Source organism: Crotalus tigris, unplaced genomic scaffold (assembly GCF_016545835.1).
Source record: "Crotalus tigris isolate CLP2741 ecotype Arizona unplaced genomic scaffold, ASM1654583v1 scf7180000017666.379230911805:20528666, whole genome shotgun sequence".
Taxonomy (NCBI): domain Eukaryota; kingdom Metazoa; phylum Chordata; class Lepidosauria; order Squamata; family Viperidae; genus Crotalus; species Crotalus tigris.
This window is the reverse complement of record NW_024096552.1, coordinates 15,608,317-15,627,703: the sequence shown is the minus strand read 5'-3', so window position 1 is coordinate 15,627,703 and position 19,387 is coordinate 15,608,317. Positions and strand designations below refer to the sequence as shown.

Here is a 19,387-nt window from a genome sequence, read left to right as displayed (position 1 = left end):
TAATATATTTCCTCTTAAGTGATCACACCTTCCCCTTAACCTTAAAATCTGGGCAAGAGAATAAAAACCTGATACCAATACAGGGCTGAACTCATGAATTCTGTACTTGAGTTGATTCTATTTTCCTTTCAGGGTTGTTGTTTTAAAGCCATGTGAGAGCCATGTGAGAGGTTGTCAGTCACCAGCATGAGAGACCTGCTTGGACCCTTGTTTGTGTTGGCAATGTCCCATGAGTAACTTCACACAGAGTCCCTAGCAGTACTGGCATGTGGATTATCACCACTCACCTCTCAAGACATCTTAGAATAATAAACCAGTAATTGAAAGGCGAGTTTAATGCTGCTGTTGCAGTGAACCAAGACTGTTGAATGATTAGCACAGCAAGCAGTGCAGTGAAGGTGCTGAAAGAGTCTATTAGTTTGCTTAGTCTCAGTCAGCATGAAGTATTAATACAAGCTCTCTGCAAACAAACAGACACAGCCAAGGAGCAAAGTGGGTAAGATCAACTTCTTCAGCACTTTCTGTCTGGACCTTCCAACAAGAAGAAAAGGTAACAAGAAGAGTCAACATGAAAGGTCAGATTAGTAAGTTTTGCCTTATACTTAAAACAAATGATCATCAATAAACAATATGTTTCATAATTCATTAACAATCAAAATGTAATTGTGATTAATAATAATTACAACAGCTATTACATACCATGACTATTAGTATTATTAATAGTTATCTGTAATATTTAATAATTCCTAATACAGTGGATTGTTGGTAATTTTTTTCTTTCAGTTCTAAAGTTTAGGAGATTGAAATCTCTTTGGAACTTAATTCAACTTTATTGCCATCCCATTCAGTATTCTTGACAGCACTTCCAAAGGGAATCCCCATTGTTTCTTCTGGAATCTATTTTTACTTCCTAGGGTGACCTACAGTTCTGCTAATTCCTATTGATCTTCCACCAAATAGTAAATACGTGCAATATTATTTAGCTTTCAGAGATCAGCCAAGGTCAACTAGATTCTTCCACCATAGTAGACTCAAACGTTAGAGATTAACGTCAAAAAAACCATGTTCTTTAAGAGAGAAAAATAGCACAAGATAGTTACACTTTTCTCCTAACATTGCACCAATATGCTAAAAACCTAAAAAAGAATAATAACGTGTAATAGATTTAAACTGATTTAATAAAGATTCCTTCTCTCAACATCAGAGGAAATCTTTAATGGAAATTTCTCAGTTCATCCCCCAAATTATGATTTGTTGGGCCTTTAATGGAAGCTTCCAAGGCCAAGGTATTTCAACATACAAATGTTTGATATGTATAGAGAAAATTTTCCACTGTTATTTTTTGTGAGCATGGAACATTTTCTACCTTACATATTCCCTTACTTTTGAAAAATATTAGTTGTAGCTTAACATGTTTCCATCTTCAATTAGTATGCTACAATTAACTTGTTTTCTCTTCTAATGTAGGCTTTTTTTTCTAAAGAATGCCTACTACATGAAGAGGAAGAAAAATAAACACATATACACACAACCCACATAATTAAAATAGTTTATTATTTTTCTAAATCAAATAATTTTGGTCACTTTGAATCTGACAATGTAGTTCTGCACAAACCTATATAAACACCAATATTACTAACTTCAGTGAAATTTATTTTCAGTTAAAATCTGAAGCTTTCATGCTCTTCTGTATACATCAGCAGGTGCATTTTGCATGCACACTTAATTCATTTAACCAATTTTATAACCTGCCTAAAGTCTGGCAAACCCTGAGCAGTGTAGAAGTAAAATTCAGTAGAAAACCAAAATATAACATTCCAAGTAAATTGATCCTCACAGGTGCCACCTCTCAGTCTCTCCCTTCTAAGGAGAGAGTTGCTCCAGAGAGTATAAACTATTTCAGAAAAGAACTTCTATTTAGTCCATATTGCTCATACTTTGGGGGCATTCTCACCTTTTCTAGAAAACAAAATCAGATAATCAGATCTATTTCAGGCAAGCCACTGACTGATATATCCTGATGCAGTGCCTTAAAGGCTACTAATCACTAGTAGCCTGTAAGGCACTGGGAGCTCATTGACAATCAGTGCAGTGACTTTGAAGTTATTGGTGTTATCTGAGATTGGCCAGATTAACTTGCCAGTAGCCTAATTGTCATATTTGCTACCAGTTGCAGTCCCAGGCCATCTCCAGAGGCAGCCCCATCAAGGGTTACAGCAGTAATCTAGTTAATAAACAAGATAAGAGCCATTGTCATCATTGCATTTTGGTCCAGGTGCAGCTTAATATCTCCATGCAGATGGCATTCATCTGCCTTCACATAGATTAAATCTGGCAATTTCAATGACCCTTAAAAGTTACCTCAGCAAAAATGTTCTTGTAATTTACCCTGACAATATTTCAAGGTATCTCTCAAAGGCAAATGATAAGGCCAAAAATGCAGGCCTCATAGCTGTATGAAACTCATAACTTCTTATTGCTAAAGATGCTACATTACTGAAGATGTTGCATGAATCCTTGCCAGAAGAAACTACAAGATATGCGCAATACTTTTCCTGCTACAACACCGAATTCTATGAGAGTGTAGGAAGCATGGAAGCTATGAGTATGTCAAATGAAAGATATGTAAGACATTTTGAGAAAAAAAGTAATATTCCATGCTTTTAAAAAGATTATGTTATTTTAACATAGGCATAGAGGTATGCCCTGGGACTTTTTTAATGAGTAGCCCTAAGACAAACATAAAACAGAACAAGTTATATATTCTATATCATACAATCAGTGGGTCAGGTGCATAATAGAAGCATTCCCCATACTCTACAAGATTATGGACATAAAGTGTTTTCCTGAATCATAATATATATGTATTTATATTTTTCATACCCTGAGTGGAGCTATGTGGACAGTGCTGGGATACAGCCCAGAAGCAAATATGTCACATTGCTCTCTACTCCTTATTCATGTTGATTTTTCATGTTTGTTTTTCTTTCATTTATGCAAATGAAAGATTCTCAGATGAACCATTTGAAATATTCACCATGTGATGATGAGCGCACATCTACAGGTATACTTCCAATGAAAACAAATTTCCCCAGAGTTTAGAAATAGAAATATAAAAGAGAAGGAGAGTGCCAAACAGTGAGGCATTTGTTAAGCTCTCTCCCTCTGCTTTTATATATATTTGCGTGCGTGCGTGTGTGTGTGTGTGTGTGTGTGTGTGTGTGTGTAAAGGGACTGGGCTGGATCAGTACTACCTGTTACAACAGCATGCAACTTGTGATGGATTATGAGCTCACCTATTTTTTTACATTGATGGAAGTAATGTTTGCAGGACATTCTAGAGCAACCCTCACTATTTTCTACTTCTTTCTCTATAGCTAAACTCAAAAAGGAGAAGGAAAATCAGTGTAGATGTGGGTATACATGGGGCAGAAGCAATTGATGTGATATATGTTATGGTGTCATTGTACAAATTAGAAACATGCTATAATTGTGATTTCTAGATGCTATGTCAGGTAGACCACAGAGCTGGTGAAGGTGCTTGTCAGAAATGGTGACTGTCAAAGTACAATCAAAGCCTCATCCCCTTTTCACAGGTATTTTGATGTTTGCTGAAAGAAATGGGACTTGGCTTGCCTGATCACAATTGTCACCTTTATTTTTTTACCTATCTACTTTCCACAAAAACCTCATATAAAAAGTGAGTGATGAGGGCAAACTGATCTAGAATTAGCATCTGGCCAACAGAGTCCTATTACTACTCGTTGGAGCTTCCTATATTTATTGCTTTCTTGTTTATGTTGAAAGAAAAATCTTCATCAGGGTCCAGTCCAAGCAGGGAATAAACAAAATGGAGACTGCTTTAGAAAAAAGGTTCTTGTTTATTTAGTTGCCAGAAACTTCAGTGACAGCAGCATGTTTCTGGGGTGTCTGACCATCTAGAGTTGGGAGTGGTCGGTTTTTATACCTTCTTGGGCTTTTGTGTTTGGAATTGTTCCTGTGTGAGGCTGTTCCTGTGGCATGAACTTTGACCTGAGGTTCTGTTCACTGTGCGCTTTTGGTATTCTAAGGGTGATGGGTTAATTCTATTGTGTTCTAAAGGTCATGTCCTGCTTCTCTGGGGCTAGGCTAATGGCTTACTTCCTGTATTGGATTTTTTGGCTGAGGGTTTGCTGGTTTTAATTCTATCACTCTGCTATTGTTAGCTATCAAATCTTGCTCCAAGGGATTTTGAAATATTTTCTCTTGAATGGGCTTCTGTCCAGTAGCATTTGCTCATGAATGAGGCTTCAATCTTTCTGAATGGGATTATCAAATCTGCATTTCTACAGAGCTGGCCTGCTTAGTTTCTGCTTGGGGCTATTAAGAAAAACTGGACTTGCTTTTCTGCCTTTAAGATCCTTTGGGGAAATATAATATTCTGCCTTTTTAATATTCCCCAAAATATTTCTTTCTCTGGAGGGGGCTGACTTCCCTCATTTATAACACTTACTTTCTTTTGAATCAAACAAATACCATTTTATTCTTATAGCTACAATATCAGAATGATGTTAAAATGTGAAACTGCAGATGCTTGATCTATTTCTTAAAGTATAAATTAATCTTCCCCCACTTTTTTTGCTAGATCTGAATACAATACTGATCTGCACACATACACTTATACACACACAGAGAACAGAAAGCTTTACAATTAGGCAATGCTTAAATCAATCAGGTGATTAACACAATGTTTTCCAGAATAATAAAAAGGACTGAAACAATTAAATACCACCCCTCACTCTAATTATAAGCATATACTTAGAATATTTTAAACAATATTTTAACATCTTATGGAGCAAAGAGTACACAAATGGTAATAGACCCAATTTTAAAGCACCTTAGGATTTTGTTTTCTTTTTCACCAAGAAGTGATTTAAATGATTAAGCCAAGCTGCCATCAGAGTTTTCAGTTTATCAGAGTAAATGATCCACTTTATTATTATTATTATTTTACTATCCAAGTAGATTGACTAGGTGAGAAGAATATAACTGCAGAATGAGATAATAGTTTAGGAGGAGCAAACAAAAGGTAATACAATAAAACATCAGGGACAAAAGGAATCACGGGTAAATAGATGTGTGTGAATCATTATTCAATCAGCAAAAGCAGTGAAGCTTTCCAGATGACTAGGTTATAGGAATATTTTCTGGTTAAATTATTTAAAATGAAAGTATCATAATAATGGAGATTTAACTTTAGAACTTGAAGAGAACATCAACCAATCTGAGTTTCACATTGCTGCCTCTAAACTGGCCAATAGCAGAAGATTTTCCCTGGCTCATTTATTTACTCTGGCAGCTGTTTGGAGCAAACTTTGCCATATATTTTCCTTCCAGGAAATGTCACATTCATTTTGCTGATAATTAACTAAATATTTTTTTTTCTTCACAGAGTGACAGAAGGTACAAGATCAACTGTCCTTAAAGTGTCACTAATCAATACAGAAAGCTAGGTGAGGATCAAAACAACGAAGTAGGATTCCATGTCAGAAGCTAATGAGAAAAAGAGCTCAACATGGATAATGTAATAATAATAAATAATATTAATAATAACAACAACAACAACAACATTGGAAGGGAACATGAAGGTCTTCTATCCAACCCTCTGCTCAGGAGGAAACCCTATATCTGTGGTGGCGAACCTATGGCACGTGTGCCACAGGCGGCACGCAGAACCATCTCTGGTGGCACGTGAGCCATTGCTGGGCTGAGCTGTTCCCTCCTCCTCTCCACGCATGTGCAGCTCTCCGCACATGCGCAGTCTGGGAATAGGTGAGAGATTATAAAAGGAGCAACTTTCGGCGGAAGCAGCATTTGCTGCAGACAGCGAGAGAGCGAGCACGAGTCGGAGCGGACAGCAAACCAGCGAGCGAGTGACCGTAAGCTGACAGCTCAGTGGCCACACCCACTCAGTGGCCATGCCCACCCGGCACCTGGCAATGCATAAGTGGGTTTGGGTTGCAGTTTGGGCACTTGGTCTCCAAAAGGTTTGCCACCACTGCCCTATATCATTTCAGACAAATGGCTGTCCAATCTCTTCTTAAAAATTTCCAGTTTTGGAGCATTCACAGCTTCTGGAGGCAAGTTGTTTCACTGGTTAATTGTTCTAACTGTCAGGAAGTTTCTCCTTAGTTCTAGGTTGCTTCTCTCTTTGGTTAGTTTTCATTCATTGCTTCTTGTCCTGCCTTTAGGTACTTTAGAGAATAGCTTGACTCCAGTGGTGGGATTCAGCCAGCTCGCACCACTTCAGCAGAACTGGTAGCTAATTTTTTGTTGCCCGGGCCCAGAATGGACTTCCAGAAGCGGCATCCACACAGAGAACCAGTTGTTCACATATCTGAATCCCACCACTGCTTGACTCCCTCTTTTGTGTGGCAGCCCCCAAGATATTGGAACACTGCTATCATGTCAACCCTCATCCTTCTCTTCATTAAACTAGACATACCCAATTCCAGCAACTGTTCTTATATGTTTTAGCCTCCAGTCCCCTAATCATCTTTGTTGCTCTTCTCTATACTGTTTCTAGAGTCTCAGTGTAATTAAATTAAACTATTTATGTAATCAAATACAATTACACAAATACCTGATGATGATGTGGAAACAAACAAAAAGACAAAGAGAGAAAATGAAAAGAGAATCAGGTGTAAAAGGTAAAATAGAGACAAATGGCCCAAAATCTAAAACTGTTGTCTGAAAAGCAACTATCTAAAAGTGCTGAAATTAGGAAGGGGTAAGAATAATTAAAAAGATATGTTCAAACTAGAAGAAAAATATAGTTAGTCATACTATTTAGATATGCTCAAAATAGAAAGAAACGAAGCACATCATTACATCTGCTCAAGTAAAGATGGCAAAATGCTAATAAAATAACAAAGTAAAGGCAGAGTTACATAGCTTCTATGTTTGTTCATTCTTTTCCAAAAAAAACCATAAAAAAAGAAAGCCAAAAGGGCAATCCTGGAGCTTGAGACTGATAGAAACATGATCCTGGAATACATCTTTACTTCGTATATGTTTAAGTCTCCAGGACCAGATGATTATGTGGCTAAATTCTTAAGTGTTATCCAGGAAAATCCCTGAAGAGTAAAGCACTACAAGACTGGAAGAGGGCAAATGTTGCTTCTTCCTTCATAAAGAGGAAAAATAAAAATCTGTGAAATCCCAGATGAAAGAAGAATCTAGATATTTATTGTCCAGAGTCAATCCAAAATCAGTTTGATTCTGATAGTTGGGAAAATTCTAGAATATTGTAAAGACATTTATCTTTATAAGCAAATTGAAAACAATACAGGAATTATTGGAAATTAATGGAATTGTTTGAATTATTTAATACATTCTGAGAAAGATATAATATATTTTGTCTTCAGCAAAGCCTTGGACAGAATATTTCATTATATTCTGATTAGTAAGATGATTAAACATGGATTTGAATAGCATACAACTAAATAGCAAGGTAAAAAATCCTCTTAATGAGCATAAATGTTATCTAATGGGAAACATATCAAAAGGCCTTAAGGATCTCTCCTGGGTCTTCTTCTTTTCATTTTTTAATTAATAAATTAAGAGATGGGAGAGATTTTAAATTAAATATATTGAAAAATATAAATATAAATCCTAGAAGTCTATGGAGATTTTCAGTCATCCAGGTCATAGTTGTCCCAAAGGTATTTTCTAAATGTTTTTTCTTGAAGTTCTTTTGGACTAAATCCTAGAAGGCATAAGTAAAATTTAAAATATCTTCATACATTGGACAAAATAACAAAGTACTTTGTATACTGTAGCTACGTTGTATGTTGGCATTACTACTATACAGTACTTCAACATATTCCTTCCATCTTTCTTTGATCTATTTTGAATCAATTACTATCTGTCCACTGATATTTATTAGCATACCATACCATACCAACATTGGAACCTCATTCTGTATTCAGAAATCTTTTGGAAGACTTTCTTGTGTTTCTATGTCTGTTTCTTCTTCCATGTCTTTACAGATGGTGTTACAATATTATTTCTTGTCTCTTCTGACAATTCTCTGAAACTGACAAAAGAGCTTCTTCCTGAGATTTTTGTCTTTTTTGGCTTTGGACTCTCTTTTATTTTTTGCAATTTCAATGTTTCTTCTGACATCTCATTTAACCTGGACAACATCAGCAACCAATCCAAAAGACACATCATAAACATTATTAGTACTCTAAAAGATGAAAATGCCAAAGAGGATTTTATTTAGCAAATATTAAAAGAGTTAACAGAGACACATATTGCCAATCCATATGCCTAAAGAATGCCAAGGTATGGACTTCTAAATCATCAAATATGCAACAATCTCATGGGACTTTTGGCCATTGCCAAAGTTTAAATTGTCCAGAGACTTATTTTTCTTATGAGACAGAAAATACAAACAATAACACCTGCAGATGACATACCTTGAGAAGTGACCATGATTTTTTAATGTTAGGCAGTTAATTTATTTTTTCCTCCTCCTTTATCAGATGTTGTATACTAAAGATTCTCCTTTAGTAGATGTGGTCCTCTTTACCTTAATGGCTATAAGTAAGAATGTAAATATATGGCAAGCACAAGTATGCCATAACCATGTTGCAGTCACAAAACTCACTAAGTAGCCTCTGTGTTCAAGTGCCAACAAATACACTTACTGTACATTGCTTCGGTTAGTTAAGTAACCATTTCTGCACAGGTATTTTTTATATATACAAAGGGAAAAAGGGATCCACACCACTAATTCTTTTCCAATCTTCTTTAGTGCCTATGCAATAGTAACTAATGAAGTTATTATTACATAGTAACAAATGACAAAGTGACAAAAGTGACAAGTGACAAAATTAGTGGATCAGAGGAATGCTGTGGACATAATTTACTTGGACTTCAATAAGGCATTTGATAAAGTAGATCACAACCTACTACTTGATAAGATAGAAAAATGTGGGGTAGACAGAATCACCATCAGATGGATCCATAGCTGGCTGACCGGCTGTACTCAGCGAGTGGTCCTCAATGGAACTGCATCTATATGGAGGGAAGTGTGTAGTGGGGTGCCCCAGGGCTCTGTTCTTGGCCCAGTGCTCTTCAACATCTTCATCAACGATTTGGATGAAGGGATAGATGGGAACTCATCAAAATTGCAGACAACACCAAGCTGGCAGGAATAGCCAACACTCCAGAAGACAGGCTTAAGATACAGAAGGATCTGGACAGACTTGAACACTGGGCACTAACTAACAAAATGAAATTCAATGGTGAAAAAAGCAAGGTTCTACATTTAGGCAAGAAAAACCAAATGCATAAGTACAGCATAGGTGGCACCATGCTCAATAGTAGTAACTGTGAGAGGGACCTCGGAGTCCTAGTAGACAATCACCTAAATATGAGCCAGCAGTGTGCTGCAGCTGCGAAAAAGGCCAACACAGTGCTAGGCTGCATTAACAGAGGGATAGAATCAAGATCACGTGAAGTATTAATACCACTCTACAATGCCTTGGTAAGGCCACATTTGGAATACTGCATCCAGTTTTGGTCACCACGATGTAAAAAAGATGTTGAGAGTCTAGAAAGAGTACAGAGAAGAGCAACAAAGATGATTAGGGGACTGGAGGCTAAAACATATAAGGAACAGTTGTTAGAATTGGGTATGACTAGTTTAACGAAGAGAAGTACAAGGGAGGACATGATAGCACTGTTCCAATATCTCAGGGGCTGCCATAAAGAAGAGGGAATCAAGCTATTTTCCAAAGCACCTGAAGGCAGGACAAGAAGCAATGGGTAGAAACTAATCAAGGAAAGAAGCAACCTAGAACTAAGGAGAAACTTCCTGACAGTGAGAACAATTAATCAGTGGAACAGCCTGCCTCCAGAAGCAGTAAATGCTCCAACACTGGAAGTTTTTAAGAAGAAACTGGACAGCCATTTGTCCGAAATGGTGTAGGTTTTCCTGCCTGAGCAGGGGGTTGGACTAGATGACCTCCAAGATCCCTTCCAACATTACTACTATTACTACTACTACTACTACTACTACTACTACTACTACTACTACTACTATTATTATTATTATTACTAGTTACTTGTCTTCTAATTTGTTTTTTTATTTAATTTCTATAGCTACTCCTCTCAAACAAGTGACTTTGGAAGATGGACAATCATAAACTTGTTTCATAACAGGATACAATTATAGGCTATAAACACTAAAAAGGGAGGGGGGCTCTATGCAGTTCATAAGCTTTAAGAATTACCATAAATTTACTTCTACTTGAGAGATAAAGCTCTAAAACTTAATAATATTTCAAAATTTCCAACAAAGCTAACTAAAAATAAATTCAAAATCAAAAGAAAGCATCTGTCACTGACAGGTATTTTATATAGGACTGTTATTACATTTCTGGGGCAAACTTTATGTTTTGAGATATATATTACAAACAGAGGTTACCAGGAAGGGACTCTTTCTTCTTGATCTATTGATTTGCTCAGTACATTATGCATTAGTAAATGTTCAGAACTGCAGATAGTATGTGTTTTAAGGGATGAGGAATTTTTAAAAGGTCAAAAAAGCAATTGAGAGGAAATACAATTGTGTGCAATTATATTAAAGAGCAGACTTATACCGCTTATTTCATCTGGTGATTAGTTACTGAACTATATTTATCTGAATTGTAGTTGATTCAGTTATGCTAATGCTGAAAATGAGCAGTTCAGTTCTGTTTGGTTACTTGAAGTTCAAAGCATTTCTATTTTTATAGGCAAGTCATTACAAAGCCAAAGAATATTTTTAAATGTTAGAAACTCCCAGTTATATTATTTTGCACAATGCACTGAACTGAATAAGACATCTAAAATAGAAACCCAGCCATTATTATTTATTTAGCCTATGAGGAGAACATAACAGAAGTAAACATATATTAGTAGTCCATATAATTATAAATAAAATTTCTATGGGATAAAGCAGTGGCCTCATAACTGGATGTTATGAAGTAGTCATCTAGCTTTTGGAGATTGTGAGACAGGATGTCCTTTGCATTACCAAAGTTGGCTTTTTGGACTGTGAGATTAATATCATCAGCATTTATAAATTTCTGAGAAACAGTTTCAGGCAGGTTGCGGATGTACAAGTTAAAAAGAGCAGAATGGCACTGATCCTTGTGTAGTCCATTATTCAACTTAAGATATCTGCTTCTATTGAATTCTGTGAAAATTTAAAATAACCTGTTATTCAAAATGTTGTTAATCAAGGCAACGGTGTTACGACAAGGTATAACCTTGATTAGTTTGAGGAGAAGTCTTTCTCTCCAGACAGTATTGTAGGCTACCGAGAAGTCAATAAAGACATTTTTCATTTTCCTTTGGAATCCATACTCCAGGTAGGAAATTAATGCAAGAACTTGATTGCTACAACTATGTTTGGGGTAAAATCCAGTTTGTTCTACTTGGATTACAGATTCTATTGCTAGAACTATTCTGTTTAATACAAGTCTTTCTAAATATTTATAGGTGATACAGAGAAGAGAAATTGGCCTGTAACTTTGGGGAAAGTTTAGATCCTTCCCTGGTTTCAAAACTGAAATGATTTTGATCTTCTTGGATATAAGAGATAGCCATCCTGAATGTAGTATGAAACTAAAAAAGGAGGCAAGCCAATGTTTAGTTGCTGTCCATAGTTCTTCAGTAGTTCTGGATACATGCCATCAAATCTTGCAGCCTTATCATTATGTAAAGAATCCAGCTCTCTCTGCCTTTCTTCTGGTGTAAATGGGCATGAATATAAAGTATGTGAAAGATCATGCTTCCATGGTTTAAGTTCGGATCAAATTTGTTTGCCAAATTTCTTATATCTTGTTCTTGAAGTAGAGACAAGATAGTTAGCTATTGGATTCCACTCTGATGGGAATAATAGTCGCCTGCATCTGTAAGCATTCCTTAAGCTATACATACTTCTTGAGTGGTGCTAAATGGGTGGAAACAATCAGATGCAACCATATTTCCCTTTTGGGACTCACAACCATCACAAACCAAAGTGTATAAAATCAAATAGCCCTTTTGGAAATACCCACAGAGACTGGCCCCAATTTAATTATCTGCCAGCTTAACATTGAAGGCATCAACAGAGCCAAAGTGAATACTTGGCCAAGATCCAATGGATTATTCTGTTGACATTCTGGTACTTCAGGAAACACACATGAAGGATGACCAGGTTGACAGGTAGGGCTAAAATGTTTGGATGTAGAATAATAACAGTATTGCACAACCCTAAATACAGAATTGCGATTTATGTCAAGGATGATATTGACAGTTATAATCTCTTTCTTCAATTATTAATTCAACTACCAATCAGAATTTCTTCTCTATATCCATAGAATTACAGAATATTATCATCAATCATCATTAATATTTTCAAGCCTACAATGGACTGTTGGTCAGATCCTGTCTTATCAATGCCTGCGGGAGATAGTATTATTAATCCTTGGTGATTTCAATAGCCACCACACATCTTGGGCTATAACCAATGGATAAGAATGGGAATAGATTATCTGATTGGATTGAAATAAACAATCTTACTCTTACATATTATGCTAAAGATAGAAGTGAATTTTATTCTACTCGTTGGCAAAAGAATTATTCCCAGATCTTTGTTTTCAACATAGTCCTATAATCTACAGAATAGGACTCCAGATTCCAGTAATTAGGTCCACCTCTAAATCTCATTGGAACTTCCAGAAAACAGATTGGAATACTTATACTAAGCACACTGATGTTAACATCAGATGAATCAAAGCAGTCCTTAAGAACCACAACAGATTTATTGGCTTATACCAGCATCAAATTCCTGGATGTGCAGCTAACAAATAGGCTGGCTTGGTCGCTCAACAGCAAGACACTGGTGAAGTGGCCACAGCAGCACCTGCATTTTCTGCATTGCATGAGAAAAGCACATCTTCCTTCTATCCTTACCACTTTCTACAGGGGGACATTTGAGAGCATCCTGTCATACAGCATCATAGTCTGGTTTGGAAGCGTCACTGCTTCAGACAGGAAGGAGGTGCAGAGAGTGGTGAGGATGGCCAAAAAGATCATTGGCAGTTCCCTCCCTCCCATCCAGGACAGAGCACAGAAGCGCTGCTTGAGCAAGTTCTGCAAGATTGTCTGGGACACTACACATCCTCTTCATGACCTGTTTTCCTTGTTACCTTCTGGGAGGAGGCTTCGTGGTATCCATAGCAGAACATCCAGATTCAGCCATAGTTTCATTCCATACAGCATTAACCTTGTGAACTCTCAAGCTTCCTCCTTCCGTTATATATTCAAGATGGACAGTATTTAATATTTATTTGTTATGTGTATGTAAGGGTGTGGGTCTATGCATACATTTAGATGTGTGTCATGTATGTGTTTCACTTTGAAAGTGGGCAACTAAATTTCACTTTTGATGTGTGCCGTTGTGCCCATAGTAAAAAAATGACAATAAAAGTTATCTTATCTTATCTTATTCTCAGAGGCTACCATAAAGCTTATGTCTCTGAGAAGACAAGTCACTTGTGCACCAAGCTTGAACAAGACAGTAATCTGAAGAAAGCAATTGAATTGCTGAAGTCCCCGGAAAGAGTCAGGAAATCAAAATGATCCAGGACTGTAGAAAATCTAAACTTTACACAGGAAAGTCTGGTCCCTTATCTGAAAATTGAACTCATCATCCATACTGTCAAGAAACATTCTACCCAGCCATTTTTCTCATATTTTGTTCATCTGTTAATTATATTCCTGGATTAGTCTTAAATATTTATCATCCCTCTTGGAAAGAACAGCCCACTGGAATCTCAACAACAGATTGTCATATTTCTTCCTGGGGCCAAATTCCATATTATATGTAGAATTGCTAAGTTTACAGCTAAGACAGTTGGCTTACAAATCTGAGACATTGGGGTACCCAATATTTAATTACTGTCTCTTTGTATTAATACATATAAAATAATCACTTTATTTCCTCCTAATTTATTTCAAAATTAGACTATATACTATTTTATTTTATTTTATTTTATTAAGGCTGCAAGACTAATCAATCAATAAACTATTACCTAAAATAGAAAATAGTTTTTAGATTTTGGAGTTGATAGTGTAGGTATTGTTGAGGATGAGGAGGATGGGGGAGGATGAGGGGAAGGAAAAGAAAAAAATGTTTCTATAATAATATCAGCACTAAGTAATAACTAGCATTTGAATATATTTAGAACAATGGTTCTTAAACTGGGGATAATCATCCTCAAGGGAATAATTGAGGTATATCCTGGGCATGATGGAACAATTTATAATTGCTTTTATATGATCAAGGGTCAGTTTGGGACCAAGGCTGATGAGATCCCTGTGTAAAATAACATAGTATGGTTGGTTAGTTGGTTGCTATTTTGTTTTTTGTGGAGGTAATTATAGAGTAAAATATAGGCTTATAATAACATTCTTGGACAGGTCATCAGTTTATTCCCATATTTAAAATGATATCCTACTTTATAAATTAAAGTTGAATCAGAAATCTCTTAAAAGAATGTGCAGTACAAACTTACACATGTATATCATAGCTAACAAAAATGCCCTATTGAAGTATGAATTTTAAAGCTCACATCTAAATTCTTAAATATATAGATAAATTAATACTGTAATCATAAACACACTCAACTGAGAATAAAATCTATTAAATATATGTATGGAATTGCAGTGAATGTTTCTATTAACTTTGTATACCAAAATCCCATAAGACTAAAGGGATTGCAGTGCCCTTTTTCCCCTCTCAACTTGAGGAGTGGGGGGGGAGTCATTCTGAAACTTAATTTTGGAGAAAAAAAATTAAAAAATTGCAAAGCCCAAAAACCTCACTCCTTTGAACATAGTCTCATCTTTGCCTAGCTCTGTTAGACATTCTGTTAACAAATAACTTGCCTATATTCTACAAGTAGTGGTTTTCTACAAGCAGTAGTATCCCTATAGCAACAAGAGATCCATTAGACGGGGAGTTCATTTTTCATTCCTATTTTCCTTTCTTTCATTGTGTTTATAAACTATTCAATATGTCCTTCCATTTATTTTGCAAAATGTTCTTGCAAAATCACAGAACATAATCATTTTAGATTCAAATGTTCTTTGAAAAATTGTCCTAAATTATTCCTGTTTCCTGAAACAGTTCAAGTACTTTGGTGATTGAATTTATTCTTTTGCTGTTTTTCCCCCCAAAATGAATCTCACCAAGACATTAAGCAAACCTTGAATGATTTATGCATCCCATCGGAACTGCCTGAAATTGATGATCTTGCATATTTTCCAAAGAGAACAAAACATTGTTTCAACTGATGTTGGTTTTCAGCTTGAAAACTCATTTGAAAACTAGATACATAGAGATTGAGACTCTCTATGCAAGAGTTGAAAAGGTATTGGGTAAACTGATTGGCACTTTTCCAATTTACAAATTCAGATATTGGCTTGCAATCATAATATTATCTTAGATGTGTTTAACACACAATGATGCTGTTCACCAACCATACATTTAGACGTCTAGCTGAAGGACCACACACATAGTTTCATTTTTCTACCTTTCCTTCTACCATTCAACATCCTTTACATCATATCAAGCACTGATCCAGTCAGAAAAAGAAAAATCAACATCTCCATTTCCAATTACCAGAAGCATTTTTTTCACCAATGCAAGGGATGAAATATCTTTTGAATCTCTACCTTAAATTAATAGAAGACTGCACTATTTTCATCTGAAATTCAGGTTTTTAAGCTCAGTTCTTTTATGGCAAATTATGTCCAGCATTTCCAAAACATTTGGCAGGGCCTGTTATTGGACACCTGCTAAAGGTCCACAGTCCAACCAAAATCAATCAATGAGTCCTGGAGTTTGCAAGTATTATATTCTTTTTTTATTTTTCTGTTCTCCTGGGTATGCAAGTAATGATGAAACAAATAGAAAAATGCAGAATGCTCCTGTTTATTTATTTACTTATCTCCCACCTTTATTTTCACAAATAATTCAAGGCAGCGAACATATCCAACACACCTTCCTCCTATTTTCCCCATAACAATAACCCTGTGAGGTGAGTTGGACTGAGAGAAAGTGACTGACCCAAGGTCACCCAGCTGTCTTTCATGATTAATGCAGGACTTGAACTCATGGTCTCCCGTTTTTAAGCCTGAGGCCTTAAACACTAGGCCAAACTTGCTCTCTATTTGTTTTCTTACTCTACAGAGTTTGTGCACAAACAGAGAGGAAAAATAAATGGGCAAAAGCAACTTTGATAAATCTACTTACTATAACCATAACAAGGATAGCATTGTTATTCATCTGCAAAACAAGAAGCCAACTAAACAGGGCAATCCTTTTGTAAGTTGGAGACATACAACTTGGGCGTTATTGCATGACACCCAAATTGGGCTATCAAGGCCTTGCCGGCTCTGAAGACAACCATGAGAAGGAAGAACAGAAACCTTAAAGTTTCCCCTCTTCAATTAATGCCCAAATTGCAGGCTCAGGTATCTTAGGTTTGATCTGCACTTCAGCATGAGGATAAACCACCCACTATTTGAAAGGACAAAAATGAATAGTGTTATCCTCAGATCATCCATAACCTGCTGGGAAGATGGCTTTCATCTATTTTTTCTTGTTCTCTGCTAAAAGTATTTTTCCCATCTATGAGATAAGCAAACCTCTTCAATTTACATCCAATCTACAAGTAGTCCTCAAATTACAACTATTCGTTCAGTTACTGTTTGAAATTACAGTGGTGCTGAAAAAGGGAATTATGATCCCTCTGCAGTTCTGATCATTGTAGAGCCCCTCCAGTCACATGATTAAAATTCAGGTTCTTGGCAGTGTGCTCACCCTTATGGCCATGGAAGCACTGTAGCTCTCTCCCACTCTCATGGGAGGCCTCAGCTGGCTAGGCCAACTCTATGCAGACACATGCCACAGACCAGAAGGCCTCGACCAACTCTGCCTCCCTTCTATCCCCTCCCACTCCTATGACACCTGGGCCTTCCCCCTGCTTCATCAAGTCTATTTATTTTTCTCTTCTCTTGCAGCTACTGGCAGGCACATCCACTTATGCAAGGCTTAGCTAGAAAGCTAGTAAAGGCAGTCTTTCACAAGGCTGGAAAAAGACTACCCTTGAGGAAGATTGTCTTTGCTAGTGTAGCAGGGCTGGCTGAAAGACTTTGTGGGAGCCTGCCTGGGGAGAGGGAGGCTCAGACAGCTGCCGCCAGTTTTGGGCGTGGCAGGCGTGGATTGGGCAGAAGGAAAGAAAAAAGAGGAAAGAAAGGTGGTGGGGTGGGTTTTGTTGCTGTTGTCAGGGAGAGACCAGGGGAAGTTGGAGAGGGATTTGAGGTTTTAGCTGATCCCTCTCTCTGAAGGAGAGGGAAGGAGAGAGTGAGAGAGAGTGAGAAGGTGGAATTTTATTGCTTTCTTTCACAAGGGGGGATATCCTGAGCAGAGGAGAGAGAGAGAGAGAGAGAGAGGGAGAGGGAGAGGAAAGAAAGAGAGAGAGACAGAGGAAAGAGAAAGAAAGAGAGGAAAAAGAAAGAGAGGGATGTCTAAAAGAACTGAACAGAGCACCGGGACCTGCAGTCACTTCATTAAAAGATAAAGTGACTTCACAACTTTTAATTTAAAATGCTGTGTGCTGATTATGAAATGTAGCTTATTCAACAGACCACAATTAAAAAACAATATGAGTTATTGTGATACAATGGATTAAGTGATGTCAAATTGCTTTTCCTATTTATGTACAAATAAGCATATGAACATGAGTTGTGGGGGTTGCTAAATTCAGATTTTAACAATAAAGAGAAGGGGGAGGGGTTTTGATGCTGACGAGACCTGGAACTGTGAGCGATGACAGAAGAGAAGGAGAGGCTGGTCACTGTTACTTTGGGGATTAGCGTCCGCCCAAACTTTGATTACTGTTATTTGTGCAAGTTATAGACATTGTGGGGAGCTGCCTTCGCAGGGCAAGCTGTTACTGCAGAACACTGACTACCTTTGTTCGTGTTCCCAGCGCTGCCTTGAGCCGGGCTTTTCCCCACCCCTTTTGTTTCTGAACGGTTGCTGTAAAATCATTGACTATTGCTGCTGTGACTGCCAGGACTGTTAAACACCACCACACATTGACTATCGGGGTTAGGGGCTGGTCACCTTCATTCCTGAAAGCCTCCCCCTTGACAACGAGAATCTGCCACCTCTTTGCTTTGCTCCTGCTGAAAAAGACACTTTATTGATGCCTCAAGAGCGCAGCTGCTGAGTGCGATGGAGGGGAATGGGGCTGGGAGGGCCTGGGCTTGGCGGCCTCTAAGGGGGTAACGCTACACTAGCTTTCTAGCTGAGACATGCACCAGCTGGGCATGCCTATCAATAGCTGCAGGGAAAGGGAAAGGTAACTGTACCCACACAATGTGGAACGGGGAAGGCCCAGGGTTCTTGGGAGCAGAGGATGGTGGGAGGAAGGAGGCCCACAAATGAGTGGTCCTAGCCATCCAAGGCTTTCTAGTCTTTGATAGGTTTCTGCATATCAGTGGAGATATGATGGAGCTGTGATAGGACAAGGAGAAGGCTCAGGCCTTTAAGGAGTGTTGGGGAGGATAGAGGATGCCTAAGTGCTGGTATGCCTAGTTGACTGAGGCTTCCCAACTTGTGGCAAATTTCTGCATATAAGTGGATGCTGGATCTCCCAGGAGCTCCCCAACCCTTGAGGCACCCCTTAACAACCTGCATCACTGCTCAATAACTGCAAAAGAGAAATTAGGATTACGGTGATTGAAGGAGGTGATTATATGGGTAACATGACTTACAGTCAAAATTCTCGGCTCAGTTGTAGTTGTAAATTCAAGGACTACTTGTATTTCAAACAAAACCATCTTGGATTTGTTCTGGAGGTCCCTTCTTACCAGTTCCACCTTTTCCCTTTGATTACTTTTTTGTGCTGGGCATCCTGCTATGAAAGATTTCCCTTTAGTATGGCTTTTTGTAGGTAGTGAAATGCTGGCTATTTCTTCTTCTCTTTTAACTAGATATCATTAACAATAGTTATGTCAGGTTTCCCTACAAGCCCAGTTCATAAGTGAAATTTTTTACCAGTTCTCAAAATAAATGTCCATAGAAGACAATCTTATTTTTCTGGCTAAAGGATGAGAGGCTAAAGGAAATCTACAATCACCGTGGCTGAAATAGAGACACAATTATTTATTTCAACATCAGTATTCTTGATTGGAAAATCCACCAAGGCAGAATTTTATATCTCAACCATCACAGATTTTCCTCCCCCAAACCGAGAAATCATTCATCAATTAGGTGTAAAAACAAATTATC

The 19,387-nt window shown here is 37.4% G+C and overlaps 1 long non-coding RNA gene across 1 annotated transcript; it reads left to right on the top strand.

The window, feature by feature from the left end:
• The first annotated feature begins 334 nt into the window (after positions 1-334).
• Positions 335-12,955, top strand: LOC120305266. Its single transcript, XR_005555985.1, has 3 exons — positions 335-575; positions 5,432-5,492; positions 12,399-12,955. It is a non-coding gene; the product is annotated as an uncharacterized LOC120305266 (long non-coding RNA).
• The last annotated feature ends 6,432 nt before the right edge of the window (positions 12,956-19,387 follow it).